Source organism: Bombus pyrosoma, linkage group LG2 (assembly GCF_014825855.1).
Source record: "Bombus pyrosoma isolate SC7728 linkage group LG2, ASM1482585v1, whole genome shotgun sequence".
Classification (NCBI taxonomy): domain Eukaryota; kingdom Metazoa; phylum Arthropoda; class Insecta; order Hymenoptera; family Apidae; genus Bombus; species Bombus pyrosoma.
In genome coordinates, this window is record NC_057771.1 from 9,106,001 (window position 1) to 9,125,218 (window position 19,218).

Below are 19,218 nucleotides of genomic sequence, written 5' to 3' on the forward strand. Positions count from 1 at the left end.
GCGCGTTTTCTTCTTTTCTCCCGCGAAACAGACGCCCCATTGGTCTGACAGGAATAAAGGAATAAGCACGGTTCGCTCGACGTGGTGTCGGTGAGACGCGTCTTTCTCGCGCCATATTTTCGCGCTCATTTCGAAGCGAAACTTAGAAAACTACGATGGCGACGAGGATGTTGCTTTTTAAACGTGCCCGCTAGTCGTTGCGTTAACTGGATATTTTATTCCAGGGAAAGTACACATTTGCTGGAGGCAGCAGGATGTTAACCTAGTTTAGCATTGAACGTTATTCTCGTTCGCAGTAGGAACTTGCTGGTAATAAACGCGTTACGTGGTTCGTCTCACAATGTATCAAATTGATCGAGCGCCTCTTTACTCGTTCCTATAAATCGTTCGAGTTTAAAAGAAGAATTGTGACGAATTAAAGCTTTATCCTTGATACATAACAAGTATGATTGTAAACAACGTTCGCTGCTAAGTGGACGCACGTTCTTCCATGTGCTTTTTGTTGCCAATGGTTAAGAGCAATTTATATACATTAAATTATCTATGTTTTCAAATAGGACGTCGTAACGCGTACGACTTGGTAAATGAGACGTTTTGTTTCCATAATATCGACTCATGATGAAATCCTGCGATCGCTTGAATTAGACAATGAATCAACCGGAAGCGGTGGTGAATCGTAAACGGGATATAAACGCGTACATAAGTTTCACAAGTACGCTTCGTGTAGTTTGGCAGAACCATTCGGAAATTATTACCAACCTTCCACTTTTCCTTTTATTTTTGTACTGAGAGTGAATTAAAGTTCCGACTGTAGAATCAAGCGTTGCAAATTGCTCGTTTCTCTGAGAAGTCGTTGAAAATATTATGAAACGAATATTCCCTTCGTTATAAACTTCCATACTTTATAAACTTTCAAACGCTTATGCGACTATAGGCGACGAACGTGCCGCGAAAATAAATCCAGCCAACGCACAGGTCGATTCATTAATTATAATTAAGCGCGATGGACCGAGTCGAGATGCGCCGGCATCGATGCAGTAAAACAATTGTGTAGCTGCCAACACATCGCCTACCATGCTGATATAAATTGAGCGCTTCGATGAAAGCCTCGTGACTCTTCGCCACGATTATTATCTCTTTTCCTTCCTTTTTTTTTTTTTTTTTATTTGCTGTTCATTTGTGGCTCGCCACGATTTCACGCATCGTGTCCTGAAAACACTGGAGAACGCTTCGCGATTCTTTCGAGACAGTCAGCGTTAACACTTATTTCCAAAACGAAGTCAATTTCAATAGCAATAAGATACAATATTTCTAAAAATAATACGACAAACGTCGCGCTTTTAAGCGACTTCGTGGTACTCACCATTTTGAAGGAAACCTGCCGATGTCGGCGCTCGAGTCGTAGAAAAAAAATGAAAAAATCTCTCTGGTGTTTAAAAACTCATCCAGTATATTAATATTCTTAATCCTCTTAAATTTTTCAACAAATACGACTCGTTAGTCACTTCTGCTCCCTTTCTCGCTCGTTTTATTTCGTTCGCAATAATGGAAGAAAAATACTGCATAAAAAATATCACTGGTTTACTTTGGCTTGTCCTCTATCTCTTTAGAAATACTAGAATCGCTGGAAACCTAAGAAAAACCTGCAAAAAGGATTTGATACGTTAGTAAGACGCAATTGAAACAAGGTAGTTAGTAGGTAGGTCGTAGGTAGGTAGTACAAATAACGATTCCATTGTCGCGAGATCCTCGAATACTTGAATAACGCTACTCGGAAGACGACAATTTAATAACGAGAACTCGGAATGACGTTCGAGTGGAGTTGCCGTTAAATGATGATAAAGTGCCGTTGAATAAGCTTGACGTTAACCAATATTTAGCGGAAGGTCTCTTACCATTTGCTTCGAAAGCATATTGCGATAGAACACCATTGAGATGGTACCACGCGCATGAAATGTGAACGGGTATATTCGCCGCGTAGATTTCTTCGCGTCTTTTACCCTTCGCTATTTCAAATATCCATTCCCCAGTCGGATTCTCAATCGATCGGAAATTCCGCGAGTTTCGCATCGTTGAAATTCCAATTCGAAGCAAAAGGCGCAAACCTTGCCGCTTGGATGCTTATCGAGGAAATAACGACCGTTTCAGCGATTCATTCTATTCTGACCTTTATATAGTTACATCGATTTCTAGATTCTCTTACTGTCGCTTTCTCGCGAAAAGAATTACACCTCGTGATAGAATCGCCAACACGCGAAAATCACGACAAACTTCACGCCATTCTCTCGTCCGGCCATAAATTTTCCACTGTGCCTGGTCGATCGCACGAGGACGAATGTTAGCGGTACGTAATCGCCTCGTTGAGAGAGGCGACTTTCACCAGGCGATTCGCGATTGACCAGGCACAGACGAGAGAGGAGGCGAGAAACCTGGCGAAAGATCTATCCCTTTTCTTTGTAGCGATCAGAGGCGTATTAGAAAGTACGTCGATCGACGTATATGTACCTGTCTAACACAAAGCACGAACTCGCTGGGCAACAATTGCGTGAACGAGCACACACGGCAGCTGTATCAATAGTTGATCTTTCTTTGCAGCGCCTGTTACGAAGGACTCATGTTTTCCTCGTTCTTTATCTCAATTTTTCTTCGCTGTATTTTATCTTTAACACGCTTCCACGAAAACCTCTTCAAATTCGTTTCTCGTACGAACGCTCGATAAATCGGATCTGAAACGACAGAGACATGAATTATTCCATACTTGTGCCGTGGAGGCGAGTTCAGAATATGAGCAGTTACACGAAACGTTCCACTTACCTGCGCGTGGAAAACAAACATCTCGCGAGGATTATGTAAAAATAAGAAATCAGGCTGTTATCGCAGAGGCTAATCATAACTAGACGGACGCGTATGTACGCGCCGCTGCTGTCGTCCTCTGAAATCTATCGAAGATCGTTTATTTTACATTCACTCTGGATACCTGGGCAGCGCACACGTTTTACAATTTGTCGCCTATCGGAACGTGACCGGTTGCGTCGTGGCTACGAGGCCGTGTACTCTCCTTCAGCGGCATGCAAATCGATCCGCGTGTTCACTCGTCGTTCACTGATCCTATACACGGTGTATATGGACACGTATATATTCCACGATTTCACCTAAAAAGCCTATAAATATTCTCGTATGTTGATCATCTTGTTATTCGTATTTCCGATAAACCTCCTCTGCTTCACCATATGTCCTCCTGCCAACCTAACCTGTACAAAAATAACATTTATATCAAGAATAGTATTCTAAATACGATTATCAAATTATATAATTTCATATCTATATGAATGTATCGAGTTGTTCGGAAATATTATATCGTATTGGAAAATCGATATAAAATTCTGCTCTGTATTTAAGAAAATTATAGAGAAATGGAAGGATTATTAAACGACAAGCGTATGATTCGATAAGATCTTAACTCCATAGAAATATTTCTAAATTGTCTTAATTGCTTTATAAATTTCGCTATGAATTTCCCAAACAACCTAATAATTAAAAAAAATGTATATACCTAATCTAAGATCTGTTTCACCAATTAAACTGTGTAACAGATACTTTACTTTAAGTATTTTCCATATTTTTGCATATTAGATGCGTTCTGTTTATTCTTGCACCTTCAAATTTGCATAAACATTGAGTAGCTAGTAATTATCAATAGGTTTCTCGCGAATGAACGCAATATCTGCGTCAAGAATCATGCGACGCTCTACCCCGGAAATTCTTTTTATTTCCACGATTATACTTACTTTGCATCGCACGATTACGCGTTGTCGTGTGACGTAACCGTTCCAACATCGTTCTAATTAATTTATGTGCTGCTTATGCGGCCTACGCGGCATCTCTCAATCCGATCATTTAACCGAACTAAATGAGCGCGCCTCGGACGCAGAACCGGCCGCGTTTTATTAGACTTAATTCGACCGGGTCGTTTTAATTCGATACGGCGACTCGGCTAGAGAGATGACACGACTGACTCTCGTATTTACGAAGCCCCTCTCGTGTCTTTCTCGTTATATGGAAAAAGAATTGGCAAACATATGCGAAACAATCGAAAAATCGACGTTGCAACGAGCTACGTAAAAACGTGTCGAACAAACGAGCTGTCCGTGGTTTTCGCGTTACGCGCGCGGAAATATGCGACGCGGCGTCTAACAATGAACTCGTACAGGTCGACGAACTACGATCACGGAGGATAAAAACCGGAACGTTACGCGAATAACGAGATTCCACGGATCGGGAATGAATATGAGCCCGATCGATTGATACTTACACTCATCGGTTACGGGCTGTATTATCGCACTGGCAGCACGAAACTTCGTTAAACGGCTCCTAGCCGACGACCCTGGCAGCCATTAACGTGCGTGATAGTCTATATAAACAGAAAAATGCCAATGTCAATAATCCAAGTTTCTGAGAACGAGCTCGATCTCAACTCCACCCGGGTTAATAGAAAAAAATAAGGAAAGCAAGAGTGAAGAATTCAAGACAATTGAATTGTTTTGCCCGTACACGATAGGGATAATAAAAATGTTTCTATCTTAATTCTCGTGAACGGTGTCCAACTGTGCTACTCCATAAACACGACTAATTTCTAATATATACCAATTAGACAAGCTCTATAGTTAGCAAGACCTTCGTATTAGCTCTATAGATCTATAAACCTACACTGGCTCACGAATGTATTTAATTATTTACAACTCGTATCATAGACAGATCTGTTACATCCATATCGCATATGTTATGTAAAACATTTTGAAATTTCATTAACACTATAAACAGACACGCTATCGTGATTATATCGGCCGAATTTGAAACTAATCTGAAAACGTACTCGTATACGAAAGCTACTGCGATCTGCTGCAAGGATATCTCTTGCGCATATATCTAATAGAAAATTAGTATACAGCATGAACAGCTATCTGAAGCGTATGAGAGATGTTAAATATCTTCAGATTGGTTCCAGACTTTACACTCGTGATGGTTGAATTTCATAAAAAGGGCTAATGAAATTTCAAAATGTGTCGCGTAACGCACATAATGTATTCATAAAGCGCATCTACAAATGTTCGGATATATTCTTGAGCCTGCGCGCGTACATCGAAGACTGCAGAGCCACTGTTTCCGTATCCTTCGCGTCGTGTTACTAACCGCACCAAGAACGCGGCAGAACGAGAAAGTCTTTAAAAGTTAGTTGCACAACCAGTGTGCCCTCTGCATTTGCATCTGAATCGCACAGGTGAACGCGAGTTTTATTCCAACCAGCTTATATTTCTACCCTAGGATCACGATACGAGCGTGCAACGTTGCCCGTTCCTATCAATCATTCGGGATCCCGTTGCTTGCCACCTCGAGGCTGTGTTCGAAACTTTCCTTCTCCCACCCCACGTTTCCCTCCTCCCACCCGTTAGGCGACGACGCCGTGACGCGACGCGGACACTGGAAAAAGGGGAATGGAGTTTTGGTGCACCGTAGTCGGAGAAAATTTCAGTTTTCCCTCCGAGCGAGGAATTCCGACGACGCCTTGGGCAGATGAAACTCGAAGGTACGTCTAGACACGAAGAACCGTTCGAAAGAGTCTGCCATGGAATATTTCCCTTTTTAGGGTCCCGTATTGCCTCCACTTGCATTTGCATGGGAATATTTACTGGACTCCATCGAAAGATTATTTCAGTGAAACGATAATATTTTCTCTTTGAGGGCAAGAGAATCTTGAATTTGATGAAATATTTTCGACTTTTCGTATCAGAGGTTACGTATGCATAGACAATGGAAGAAGTTCGATCGACTTTTTCGTACCTATCGAGAACAGGCGTACTTACGAAAATATCTCGAAGAAAGTAGCATTCTTGGCAGCTATAGAGATCGCGAGGAAAAACGGCAGACCGGCTGTTACGCGATTTTTCTTTACCGAAAGCCTCTCTAGTTTTCTGTACACTAGGCGTCTAGCAATTATCTAGCTTAGACCGAGTCGAACAAGAAACGCTGACATTGAACAATGAAGACACTAGAAAACTACCGTGCAGTTTGTTTAGCTACTGTATACTGTGGAGCGCGACCGGTTTCGCAGAAGAACAGAGGGAAATCGTCACACCGCGAGCTTTCGCTTCTCTTAACTGAAAAAGGAATTCATCGAGATCGACTGATAACCTTGATGTTATCAGGAAATTGACGACCATCGACGAAAAGATAAAAAACAACCGATGGAAACGTGTCATACTCGTGATAAGAATAGAACGTTCTAAGCTTTTAGATACGTTAAACTTTGATAAAAAGACAAATTACAAAATTAGATTAGCGACTTTGCTAATTTCCGTAACAGAAAATTTCGCAAAGTTCTCGCGCTCGGAGTTTCGGCTCACAGGAAGGATTATCGTGACCAGCGAACCGCACTACTCTGGCCAGCTCCTTCCAGCAGTCTCTTTTTGCTTCGTTTCATAATGAATTTTACCGCTAATTGACCTTCGCAGATGGCGTTCAATCGGTCGAGCAACCGCGAGCATGGTTCAGGTTCGACTCCGATCCGACACAACGGATCGTTCGCTCTAAGAACAGGACAATAAATTGCACGAAAGTTCGAGCTAACGCGAGTACGTCGACCTCTGCAACGATCGATGGTGTATCTCCAGGCTATGTACTTAAAGGTGCACGCACACCGATCGCTGCTTTCGCTACAACGCGATCGATCGCCTCGTAGACTCCGGCGAATCTCTCGACCCGTTGTGAGACTGCCAAACCGCTTGATAGTTGCTGGAACATTTCTCCGATCTTGTTTCACTATCTTTCAAAACACCGCCTGGGTTCAGATTTATCGATTTAATCGGAGTACTTGGAGAAACGTTTATTCGGAAGAAATTTTATTCAGACGTTCTCGATGTTTCTAGAGGCCTACGGATGCCAAGTAGATTTTTACCAGGAAGCTGCTCACACTCGTTCGACCTAGTAGATTTATCGGAAGCTTTCGCGATCGCAGCGGATTCCAGCTATTGCATCGACTCACAGTGTGCTGACGTTCTGTAAACACCGCGGCACGACGCTCAAGAGGACTGACGCGTTGAAACTGGCGAACGAACGAAACTCGAGCCGGAACACGTGGAGAACGTCCTATGTATGTAGATTTATCGTAAACGAGCATTACTCCGAATATGTGAAAACAATTTGCTCCAAACGAATATGCCGGCGTTTTCGCAAGGAAATTAAAATAAGAAGTTTCACCTACACCGTAAGAACGTTCGAATCGGAAGTGGAAGAATCTGGTACAAAAGCGTTGAACCGCGGAGGATCGATAAGCTGTGCAAATTTTCAGGCAAGAAACGAATCGCTCGAAAGCACCGACTCGACTATGCCGACGATCATTTTCTCTGCTTGTTTTCTGGTCGCCTGTTCCGTGCATACATGCACGCCGCGCAAATTATACAGGCTACCCTTCCACGTGTATTAACGCGGCAACCATTAGGACGCGGTCGGAACTTCTCGATCGATCCACCTAAAATTGCGCGAGAACATCGGCAAGAAAGGAAAGCCAGGGGGGGAACGTGGCTAAATGGGAAGTCGTAATTGCGTATGCTGGATAATTCTGCGATGCGTGGTCGTAAACTCAATCGATTGGGCGCCGTATCGACGTTTCCTGCCGACTAAATTCGTAATAGGAATAATATTCGACTTCTGAGAAGTAATCCATCGACAGTGAAAATCAGTGGCGTATAATTTTTTGTAAATGGATATTATAATATCAATGGAGTGAAACTGAAGAGGTATTTATGTTAGTGAGAGCCTCGAGTGACCGACGAACGGAAACCACGCGAGATATTAGAACTCCGGCTATGCGATTACGAGTCACCAACGATCAAACTATCAAATTACCTTGGAAAAGGCTACTCCATTAATGTTCCATATATACAATAGGTCATTAAAGTATTTAAACACTTACGGAAACTTTTTCTCAATATACTAAGTGCGTTAGAGAAATGATTACAACATTGAAATACAACTGTGACGATCACATCGGTAAGGTTTAAAACAAATTCGAAAATGTACATAGAAGGTACAAAATATTTTAACACATTCAGTCACTTTTAGCACATTTAGCAATTATATACTTAAGGCAACTGTTCACACGAAATATACGATACGGTTTTATTAGATGTATCATTGTGATAAACGTATTGTAACTTTCATATACAGATCTACACGTTGGTTCTAAATTCTACCACTATAATCGCGATAATCGTGTGCCATTTGGATGCTAATAAAATTTCGAGAAAGATTTACGTAATACACGTAACGTATTTATAAAAATTTGCTACGATAATAATTCAGATATTTTTAACAGTGGCTCTACGTATTTACAGGAATCGCGATCTTAATTGTTAACTATGTAGCAAACGAGTTTGTACAAATATCTCTCGATTTAGCTATCAATTCTCTTATGTGATTCGTACCCGGCTCAAAATTACAACCAATCAAGGGATCGAGCAACTTATGGGATTACACGGGAAACTGCAGATGTTTAATTTCCAGTAACTGTTGCAACGTTCGGGGAAGAGAAGCTTATCGAAATATCCAGGACATCGAATAACAAGTAACTCAGAAAATCAATATCAACAGTTGCTTCACGGAACGCCATGGATGCGTCAGTGATATCGATACGCGATTCCTGGAGTCAGAAATCACAGTTGTTAAACGCATTCGTGCAATAAGTTTGCCGAGTTGTATGCAGATACGTATGCATGTGCACAGTTCACGTTAACTGGCGTTTGCATTTTTCACCCGGCACCTTGGAACGAAATCTTCCGATTGAAGCGAGTTTCATCATACGATCATGTTCAAGAGACTCGTTATTGCCCTTCGAGGGATAACGCGCCGTTTTAAAGTCGGAAAAAAGAGAGAAAGTATCGCAACTTTAGATGGGCGAGGGAAAAAAGCATCGCGACTCTACATCGATACAAAATCGTTCGAGTTGTTACCTGTTTGATAAACTTTCCTCGATATTCCCTATTTTTCATTGACTTTTTTGTTTTTCTCTTTCCTTTTTTTTTTTTTTTTCTTTACGTGACGCTTATCGCGATTATTTTATTCCGGGCACCGGTTGTGCTACGTTTTTCTTTTCAGGAATTTTAGAAGATAAAATGTATTATTCAGGTTTCGTACAATAGCGCGGCGGAATTAATGTTTTATTTATTAATTGAAACATGCGATGCGTCAGCGTAAATGAAAAAGCTCGAAAGCAAGACAAAGAACCGGGTGGCTGGTCATTTTCACAAGCAATAAAACCGTTGCCCATTAACGTCAAAGGGGAGGATACAGTTCGTATTTTTATCTACCTCCGTGACTCGGTATGCGTTATCGTTATCTGTAATAAGACAACCAAGAAACTGTCTGCACGAGCGATGCGAGCGAGCTAGCTTTCAAGGCTGCACTTCTGCAGGATGCAGAATCGAGGTACAAAAAACAGGGTGAAAAAAGATAGACGATGAAACGTTGCGCAGTACGTTTATCCCTGCAGGCCCCGCGTTCAATCTATACGAGCCAGACACAGCAACAGGAAGCATCGATCTTTCGAACAGAACGTCTGACAATCTGGTAGACGATCGACGAAGGCGACTTTTACAAAGTGTCATCTAGCGCCGATACTGAAAATTCTCCTGAAAAATTGAACACCATTCGCTTGAATAATTCAGCTTTAAACAGATAACGAATATTTCCATTTAAAGTAAACGACAGGATGCACGTCGATTTGGGTAACGCAGCGGCTTATTTCAGATCGCTGATGTCATTCTTATTATAAGCAAATGCTTACAAAACGTTGCAAAGGTGAGAGCCTCGTTTGGTCTTGAAACGTCCAAGAAACGGTCGCATATTCATCAACCAGTGTTTCATAGAATGCAACAGTAGCGCGTCCAATACATAAAACAAAGACACGTACGAATTGAATGTCGTGTATAATCTGACGCGTTTAAAAAACGATGAAAAAATGAAAGATCTGCAGAATCGTCGTATATATCGATGGCTTTTAAGCAAAAAAAAAAAAACAACTAATCATCGAGCGCTTGCTTACGTTAATTTATTCCTTTCGTAGAGGCGGTACGCGACGCGCGTTTCAAAAATTAAATTAAACACGCGAACCTACATTTTCAAAGGGAGTCGCGCACGATAGCCATAGAAAGGCCGTTTAATTACTTGTCAAGGGGTAAAATGATGCATCGCGGGCGAAACACGGGATATACATAAATTTCGTGGTGAACGGATCGCCAGGCTTGGCCCGGCAACAAATTTCATTATCACGGAAAATATTGCCCCGTGGCCCGATTCGATCCTCTAAATAATTTCGATCCCGCTAATGCGGCCTGGACGTTGGTAGCCTTCGATGGAAAATCGCTACGAGCGTAATTTGATTTGCATACTACGTCCCTGGCCGATCGGATCGTTCCAACCTAGCTCGTTCCTGTCGTGCTTTTTTATTCATCGCGCTCGTCGTTCGCGATAAACGTACTTGACTTTAGAATTCTCGTTATCCAAGCGTCTTAGAAACGTTAATCATCTCCGGTGACTATAGTGTGTCATAAGCAGAGCTACGCACACACGACTCGTATTTAAATGAAACGGCGCGTTTTAAACGAGACACCACGGAACTTTCCGATCGACCGTGACGGGTACGCGCGGCCTCGCAACACCCAAGAGACGCTCTCTTTTCACCCATGTCTCTCTCGACTCACCTCGGGCGTTTTTATTTTTGGCCGATCAAAGAGGAGCGGACGCGTACACGCGCGAAGTAACTCAAACGTCGCAGGGAATAGCTGCCGTTCATGATGACGGCGAGAGTACATAGAACGGGTGTTCCCATGCGGTACACGTTCGCCAGCAGAGCAACGTTCCACGGGATATAGGGTTCCGCGAGGAAAATATGCGGCCATTCATCTGCCGGGAATGACAATGAACGGATAGAATCGCGTCCACGCGTTTCCAGCCAACTAATCGACTTCGTTTACCTTGCTCCATTACGCTGGCAGAAAAATCTCTTGCACCGTCGAGATAATGTGCACCGCCTTTCGCGTATCTTGCCGCTTACGTAAGATTTTGGAGCGCGTTCGTACGACGTTTTTCTCGCCCACGGAACATTACTCAAGCATCGTGTAAAGTGGAAAACCAACTTGAATCGATCAAGCAGACTGGCGTCAAACTCGAGACGCGGAAAACGAAACTCAAGAACGTGCAAATGGGTGATGGCAAATGACCTGATGTCATACTGCCTAGGCCTTGAAACTTGAAACGAATGCTGTGTAAGGGTATTGCTCGGAGTGGGGAAAGCGATAATGCTTTCTGGTAAGCCGAAGCATCGCAACAACGCGACACTTGGCCTGAAACCTCGGTCAAGAATAGATTCTTTAGAAACTTGTATTATATATTCCGAAGAATCTTCTACTCTGTAAACAGCAGATACGTAGATATCATTCGTCCATGCAGAAGAACCATTTTGACATTGTACACCACGCGGTATGCTCTTTGAAACTGCAAGTCGACGTATAAGCTACGTTTGAATGTCGCGAACACTACGTTGTTATAAAATGTGCTGGGTTTAAGATAATAACACGGTCGCTTAAACTGGTGAATTTCAAAGCTGGCGTGCAGCTACCTTTGTACCCCGCTATCAAACTGACGTAAGATTTGTTTGTAGACCTTTAGATAAAAGCGTGTTCGACTCTGAAGGTGATTCCTTCTGTTTCGACGATCGAAAAGCTGCTCGCGAGCCTGCTATCTCGCGTGATTCACGATCGGCGGGCTATTTTCTGCACGAAGGCCATATCCACGCGCTCGATTCGCGTTTTGGAGCGCTCGACGAACGCGATACTCCGTGCTCGATACATTTAACAAAATAATATAATACGTAGGAACGGGAATCTCTCGCGCAATGTCTGTTCATTTTACTCTAGTCGAATTCCGCTATACGAATTTCATTTTATGCGACGATGCATCGTACACGAATTCCAACCAGATAAAGAATCACGAATGTTTACACGTTCGCTGCTCTAAACGCGATTCCAGCGCGATTTTCTACAATCCCGAACGCTTCGTTCCATCCAACGCTATTCGAAAAACGCCCATTGTATTTTGTATCACGGCCATACATGTTCATAAACGAATCGACGAAACTTTTCTTTCGAAAGTCCACATACCAATGGTATAGCGTGTCACCGATTACGTTTCGTGTCCAAAACTGCGCAGTACAATGTCGTCAAGAATATCACGATATTGTAATTACTTATTTTCATATGGATAACTTTCTAATTTAGGTATAAGTGTTTCTAATTTATCAATAATTATTCGTGGACAATACGCTCGACGTAGTTACGACTGCTCTCCCCACCTTGAGGCCAACCAGGCGACCTTTGTCACATTTTTAAATTCCTCTGGAAACAGTCATCGGATTATGCGACGATCGGTGATAACAACGACCTCGTTTAAAAATACGAGTCAAAAAGTATACGAACAACGGCGAAATGGAACGCGCGAGATTCAAATCGGAAGCGCACATGTTACAGCCACGCGGATTCTGGAAAATCGATATCTCGTCGTAGAACCGGTGGCATTGCGTGCATCCTTAAAGCGGAGCCACGACTAAAACTGGTAACACTCCGTGCTACCTGGCTCGACCAGGTCAAATACGACCAATGGGACGAGTCACGCATACAACTGTACCAAAGTATTATACGCGAACCTAACACAGAGCAGTTTTACCTGGTCGTGTTCTCCGATGGCTGGAGTAACTGGTTTCGAGGTTTCGCCAAAATTTAAATTCCACGAAACACCTAACACGCGAACGAAAACATAAACACTAGCTCTCGTAACACCGTAGGGTGAACGTAACAATCAGTGGGCCCTACGCTCGAATACATTGTTTTTGAAAATAAAAAGGGGACGAAATTTTACGAGATTGATACGGCTGATCACTTTCTTGTACAAAGAGACGACCTTTGAGCAGAATCTAGACAACGCAGACTTCGATCTTCCACATCTGATAGATCTTTCACACATGCATCGTGAATTGACACAACGAGTATCGCGGAGAAATAAGAGGCTCGTGTTCTCAACGAAGAGAGGAGCGTGTTTCTGGAAGCTACTAGAGAGAACGCCTAATTCTGTCACCAATGCTGAATACCGCTTTACCGACCAAACTGTCGTGTATGTGCTATGTCTGAATAAACAACGCTATAAGATAAGGCTGATATTCCAATGAAATTTGAATCAAGTCACGTGTTGTACACTGTTTTCGAACGAAAATTCTAAGAGGGAAGAGATGTCTCGAAGAGACCGATAAGGCCAACGTTTAACGAAATGGAGTCTCAGTTGCATTTAAAAGACGGGAATCCCGAGAATTCCTTAACAGGAGAAACGCGTTGCTTGGCAACTGGAAAAGAAGAAAAGCGGTAGAAGTTGCTACGGAGCAACGTGCAAAAAATACGCGGAAATAGTTTTGTGCGTGGAGCGTGTTCCGGTTCGTGAAAATCGCGATCCAGCCCCTATATATCTCCATTGATTTACCTTTAATCCTCGTACGCCACGAGTCAGCGTATTTTATCGACGATGGCCACAACGTTTCGACACTTTCTGTCGTGTTACCGAACGACGAAACGATCCACTCCGGTTTCTGGCTGTGGGACGTGTTTGTAAACGAACTGGAGTGACACTGCGGCAACTGACTCGCTTATAGAAACGACGTTCGACACGTTGCGGACAGAAGGCCGTTTTACACTGACCCCCTGCCACTGGAACTTCTACGTATAACCATCGTCTACGTCCTGCCACACTGCCACGGTTGCCATGTTGCGTTCTTGCCTATGTGTGCGTTGCCTATAGTCTGCTCACCGCCGGTGTGCATGCCATCGCAAGTGTCAGGTTCTGCCACGAAACCGTGCACACCGAAACGCGTGAAACACAACAAAGAACATTACATTTTCTTCTCTTTGTACGTTCAACGTGATTTCGTATACGGTTGAGGATTTTCGTGAGCGAACAAGTGGAAGACAATGATCGATTGCCGTGAATCCGGAACGATCGAACGAGATCCATGCGATTTAACTGTGCACGCGATGAATCGAGTGGAAAATCTTGGAAAAGAATCGCTGATTCATGGGAAAATGTTTGAAAATATGTAGATCGATAGGAGAGATTGTGACGCGATGCAAATCGACACGAGTGCTATTTTAAACCATGATACGATTTCTATATAAAAATGACAAATGTTTTCGACACGTTACATAAGGAACTGATAAGTCGACGGTTTGCGGTAAGCAAAGAAACAGTCGTTGAGACTGGAGAATAGCGAGCTAATCTTTGCAGAAAAGAAGTAATCAGCGAAGGAGGAAAACGCAGACCGCGTTGTAAAATCAAGGAGATTGATGGGAGTCGAGTAGTATCTTCCGACTGACAATAAAATTTCCACGCGTTTAATTACGTAATTCGGATTTCAATTATTCGCTAATAAGTAACCGCGATAATTCACTGATTACTCGTGTTCGCAGCTGACTAAACAATTTTCATAAACGGCGAACTAATGAATGAGAGAGTAAAATAATAACGCCACGTGGTTTATCGCGAAATAAATTCGGCCAGCGACTAACACGGTAACCCCGCTACAACGATTGCCTATTACAGGAAAAAGAGATTTCGTCGAAAATCCAGTGTAACGTGATAAAAGGTGAATCGAATTTGGTTGTTTACGATTTCCATTTACGTTCAATTAGATAACAATATTGACGTCACGGGGCTGCATTGAAAACTTCATGATTCAGACGATCATCGAGGCATTAGCAAAAGTGTTGTTTGAAATGGAGTTATCGCGTTTCTCGCTAGAAGCACGTAATCGTTTCGAGATCGTCGTGAACGATGACTCTCAAGGTTGATTGCTTTTCCAGAGAATCGTTCGTTCGAAGCATGTAAAATAAATCACGAGACGAGCAAACCTATTCGATCCACGATTTACGGCAATATTTTTTGCAAATCGATTCGCATCACTGACCGAGGATGCTAAGAAACGCAATGACCAAGAAAGTCTCGTATTATCTTTAATCAGCACGAACCATACTTACGTAAAATTCTTGAGCCTCGGATGACTGCTTACGTAACTACCGCTAATTTGTTTTTCGATCGTATCTACGAGTTTGATACGAGTAAGAAGCCGTGTCACAATGTCTTTCAAAATTCTGCAGCTATAACGATCACATCCACCATTGTTTGCTCGTATAACACCGGTTGCCGGAATCGATCGGCCGTGAATCATCGAGTCACGAGGGTTGAACGCTAAAAGGCACGCGTTTCCATCCGAAAAACCGTCGATTCTACCTCGGGACCGCGCAATACGCGTCACGTTAGCACCGGCTCGTAATTAAATTTCAATGGCCGTATATTTTGTGCGTTACAGCCGCAGCTTGTACGCGCGGATACGCCGCGAAAAATTTTACTGCTGTACGAGCAGATTCTAGATAACAACGCGAACGAATATGAAAAAAAAGAAAGGGTGGGGGGGGGGAAGGGACAACGTGGAAAAAGGATAGGAGAATCGGAGGGCAGTGGAAAAAATATCGTTAATTCGACCGGTATTAACGCGTTGAAATATTCAACGGCATTGAAAGCCACGGAGTATGACGAAACGAAATTCACGCGACGTTTCATGCATTTTGCAAACGCGAACCATCGTATACTGTTCCCGTAATTTATCCGTTGTTACGGTTATTCACTCGCGGTCAGGATCACGGAACGACGGAGTCCTCTATGAATAAGTCACGTCTTCGTTCGTTACCGGTACACTTTTGCCTTCTCGATTCGGTAACTCGACCGATCACTTAACCCACTTGCGTGGCATACATTTCACAAAAGTTTATCTGTGCGATAAGGCGAATCACCGATGGAACGGATTACTCGAGGCCACGAATTTCGTTATCAAAATCTGTTAGACGTAAAGTAGTCAAAGTTTAACGTAAAAAATTTATATGAATATCATACGTTTCTCGTCTAAAGATAAAGAGTTTGAGGTTTATAATGATATAATATATGTAGAATTGATATCATACATAACACGAAATTACAAATACGAATAAATCTCTTATCCATTCCTTTGATCTTGTACAATCCGTAAAAATGTAACGTCTGGATAATTTAATATTTAATACTATAGGATTTATTCATTCAGAAATGTTAGAAATTAGGGTTTCCAATGATTTCTATCCTATAAGTTTATTGATAGATGGATCTATTTACAACGGATTAAGCAGGAAACGATGGTTATTTAACGTGAACTAAATACGGTAATGTGCTATGACTAAAACAACTGAATGGATAATTCACAACTCACAACTAATAGTTTACAACTCACAACAACTCGGCAACTCAACTCTCGACTCCTCACAGCTCGACTCTTAGTTAACGACTGCTCACAACTCGACTCTCAACTTACGACTGCCTGTTAATTCGTCCTTCTCCTTTAAACGTCCCTTTGTCTTTTCTCGTAGCCCCACCACGTACGTGTTCCGTAATATCAACAACGTTGTTTATAGTTCACCCGATATTTCTTAGGCAATCTGTCCACGATACTACAATACTTTCATCGGAACTAAGAAAAAATTGAATTAAACACCGTAGCTTTGCAGCGGCTGTCCAACATAATAAATGAATCTCGCAATGACCCAAATGATCTAGAACTACCCCTACCTCGTCATCTAGAATTGCCGGGGAGCTGCCCATTTCCCTGCATCGAATCATTAGATTGGCGCGTGTGAGATGTCTGTTCATTCGATCGTGTGAAAATTGCATTAATTAAATAACATGTTTTAGATTTATAAGACAATTCATATGCTCCAATTTAATGAAATTCAAAGATCCATGCAATTTGTAACAAATGAGACGAACATGTTCCAATTACACGAAGTAATGACACCGGGTGTAATGAAAAAGATGGAAGCAATTCGTGGCAACGAGACGCCTTCCACGTTTCTAAATTCACGCGTAACGAGGAGCAGCGACGCTTCGCCGATGAATCGAAGCTACGTTCCGCATTCGAAACGAGATCACGACGTCCCATGCAAATGGGCAAAGATTTGTCAGGCATCGACGGCATAGTCTGCCGGGCCTATTTTCAATTACCAAAATCTCGGATAGTTCCATCGTCGTGAGAAACAGCGTCATACGTGTCCCTGAATCTCGAGGGATCTTCCCTGCGGCACCTGGGTAATTTACATACGATTAATCTTGATCACTGCTGCCATCCTCAGAGACTTGTCTTCGTCGGCGTAACGACGGGAAGCAGGTTAAACGGAGAATACCTAGCGGAGATACATGATCGATCGTTACGTTCGTGTATTCAAGTTGCCGCAGGACGAATTCTCGCTGAAACGAGAATCGATTTGATTAGATACATCCTTTCGGTTCTAAGCAACCAGCGATATATTCAACTTGAGTCCGGAAGATCGACGCCTGCGAGGCTTCCTGCGAACGACGAAGACCTATTTTTCGCCAACCGATATCCACATGGTGTTCTTTATCCTTGGAAGACTTAGAGAACACGTGGACAAAAAAATTTCGTTTCATTGCCAATTGGAAACATGGTGGAAATTCTAGAGGAACTAGCAAAAATAAAATTGCCAAAAAACCGAGTAATAGGCGAAAAAGATAGCAATGTAACCGGCTAAGTGAAAGAGCGTACAATGGTAAACAATCGATAGATTGGAGCACGTTTGCGTAGAATTGCCACTTGCGGCTTTGGCAAGGATACGTAGTCGATGAAATTAGACGCAGTTCTCTATCAGTGCAAAGTAAAGACATTGGCGAACCGAAAGCGGATTAAACTGGTTTTCGCGAATACTGCGTTTCCTACCAAAGTTCAATATGCGATGTGCCACGATCGGATTTACAAAGAAGCGACTTGCCAAGTTACGCCTTTCTAATGCAGGTACAGCACCGAATCGATTAAAATTAATCGTTCATTATATCGGAGTCAACCCGATTAGACCGCGGCTTCGAAATTGAATTAAATGCCAAGCCATCCATTCCTCTCTCTCTCTATCTATCTATCTATCTATCTATCTGCTCTCCCTTTCTGTTACCCTCTATTTGGTGATGGATCGTTATGCCTACGTGTGAGGCTCACCTCGAGACATATTCGGTGGATTAATCTAATTAGACAATCCTCTCCATCAGTTGGTGCAAGGGTGGAGCAAGGAAACTGATTGAATTGCTGCAGTTCGCGACCTGCACTCCTCAAGGAATCGACGATGCTGCACAATATTCGATCAGACGCGATCACGTTCCACTAAGACGTGTTCTAATCAAGCAAAGCGGTTTATGTCAATCGGCTTTCATCGTTAGTTTCTTGGCATGCACCCTCGTTCTGATTAGAACACCGATTCTATGGATCATCGTTGACATAAGATCTCTTCGCTGTTCGATTAACGTCAACATGTCTGTCTCGTTGTTTCCCTATTCGTTTTCACAAGTCAAAGACAAACAAGTATAAAAGATACCTTTGCCAGCGATAAGATAGAACGTGTCACGCTAGAGTAATCCGATGAGCTAGCATTCTCGCGAGGTATTCCTTACGTGAGCATAAATTCGAAAACATGTTTTCATTGGTAGATCTTAACATAAAACCGCTATCCAGCAATCCGACCGTTCGAGTGGTTTATCAGTTCTGAGTGTTCCTGCACTCTGGTTCCACGGTGCTTCGAAGTTTCCACTGGATGTTCCCGAAATTTTCCGTACAATGAACCTCTCCGATCCGCGTGTATCGGTATAATATTTTCGTTGCACGGCAGGAACGATGGAGAAGCTAAACGAGAATCTACGAGAGGGAAGGCGAGGGTGACCGAATAAATTCAGTCCGTTTCAATTTCCGATAGCGATGGCTACGCCGTTTCCCACCTCTGCGCCCACTTTGCCCATCCCCATTGCACGCCAGAGGCTACGTTTATTCTCGTTTCGTTCTGTATGAATTATTCGTACGGAACAACGATTCCGCTAGCATAATTTTCTTTCGGGTCTGTTCATTGATCGCTGACTCGCGTATCGTGACTAAACGATGTTCATTCACGAGGCTAACAGCGCTCTTAATTAATGGCCATCCATTTTCCTTGGCCATCCAATTAATGAAATTCTTTTAAAAAGAAACGAAGACTCTGCGAAAGGTTAATC

The 19,218-nt window shown here is 42.7% G+C and overlaps 1 protein-coding gene across 2 annotated transcripts in view; it reads right to left on the reverse strand.

Moving 5' to 3' along the window:
• Positions 1 to 13,799, reverse strand: part of LOC122572622 (multidrug resistance protein homolog 49) — a 71,661-nt gene extending 57,862 nt beyond the window's left edge. The window contains exons 1-5 of one of the 2 annotated variants that reach the window (XM_043737803.1): positions 13,579 to 13,799; positions 4,313 to 4,411; positions 2,815 to 3,251; positions 2,506 to 2,726; positions 1,364 to 1,643 (exon numbers count right to left, since the gene is read on the reverse strand). The gene's annotated coding sequence lies outside the window, so the exon portion shown is untranslated. The remainder of the gene's footprint in view (positions 1 to 1,363; positions 1,644 to 2,505; positions 2,727 to 2,814; positions 3,252 to 4,312; positions 4,412 to 13,578) is intronic. The other variant, XM_043737844.1, reaches the window with a different exon arrangement.
• Between the last annotated feature and the right edge of the window lie 5,419 nt (positions 13,800 to 19,218).